This window comes from Elaeis guineensis, chromosome 1 (genome assembly GCF_000442705.2).
Source record: "Elaeis guineensis isolate ETL-2024a chromosome 1, EG11, whole genome shotgun sequence".
NCBI classification, from domain to species: domain Eukaryota; kingdom Viridiplantae; phylum Streptophyta; class Magnoliopsida; order Arecales; family Arecaceae; genus Elaeis; species Elaeis guineensis.
In genome coordinates, this window is record NC_025993.2 from 161,902,493 (window position 1) to 161,903,967 (window position 1,475).

Below are 1,475 nucleotides of genomic sequence, written 5' to 3' on the forward strand. Positions count from 1 at the left end.
CGAGGGTGGTGGCTCTTCAACCCCGGAAGGGTCTTGCCTTCATAACCGATCTTCCATCGTCCATTCATGGATGGAAGAACCAGTTCTTCTTTGTTTCCACTTCCTCCTCTTGGGGCTTTCCTTCTCGCTGGGGTGTACCCCGAACTGAGGCCAACGACAACAGTCGGGTCGACGTGGACGACCGGGAGGACTTCCACCGACTCAAAGACATGTCGGTCCCGAAGCAGAGGGAGCTTGTTACCGAGCAAGCTCTCTATGACGCCAGCCTGAGTCTGGTCCCCCGAATAGGTATCGCCCGATCCCCCAGCTTTTCTTCTTGTTCGGCTTTTAGGGTAGTCCTGGTCCGGCCTTTGACATTGGTAGGTTTTGCAGGGACACCGCCGAGGATGAGGCCGACCGACGCCGAAATTCGTCAGTTTGCCGCCGCGAGGAAGAGGCCAGCGTCGGGGGCTGGCCCTTCGCGCCCTTCCAAGAGACCAGCCCCAGTCCCGTCGACCGTGGAGGCGTCGGCGATCGAGGGGTCGGAGCCGATCATAGCCCTCGCGGCTCCGACCGTCCGAGTCGAGGAGAGGCCGACCGAGGAAGTGGCCGAAGGAGTGTCGGCGGTTTCGCCGCCGCGGGTGGAGCCGGATGTCGTTCGGGAAGCCGAACAGCGTCCGGAGGCGTCCGCTGGCGCAACGGGGGGCGCCGGGTCGAACTCCAGCGTCCCATCGCTGCCAGCCCCGTCGGCCGGGGCAGCTGATCGGGGGAAAGCCCCGATGGAGCCCTCGGAGGAGGAGAGATCAATGCCCCCCAGTGCATACTATCCTGAGGGTGCGTCGGCCTTGGCCGACCACAACCTTGCGAGGAGGTTGTGCCAGGGGATCCTCCTCCCTACCGACGTTCAGTCGTTGCGGTCTCGGCAGGCGACCGAGATGCTGTCGCGGTTCTACCCGTCGATGGTGGAGGTAAGCTTCGCGTCACCTTTTTCCTTAGAAGAATTTTCGCTTGCCACATAATTCTGACAAAGCTTCTTTCCGTCGGCAGCTGATCTTCACCATGTCCGAGTTGGAGGCCGGATACCGAAGGTTCGGCGACGTTCGGGCAGCCTTCAAGGAAAGGTCGGCGGCGGCCGAGGCCGAAAGAACGATGCTGGTCGACCAACTGCAGGAGTCGGTCGACCGGGAGGCCAAGTTGACGGACGAGGTCTCCCGGCTTATGGCCGAACTGAAGTCGGCCAAGAAGGAGGCCAAGCACAAAGGTCGGGTCGTGCGTCGTCTTCGACGCGAACGGGACGGTGCCACCTCCGAACTCCAAGGGGAACGCGAGCAACTTCGGGCCAGCCTGGGGAAGCTCGCGGAAACCGAAGAGGATTTGTCCATCGCCCAAATCGACGCCGAAATTGCCAAGGCCGAGGCGGAGTTGGCGAGGGAGGAGCTGGCCCATACTGAGGATGAAGTACGGTCGGCGAGGGAGTCGGTCGATCGTGCGGTTGA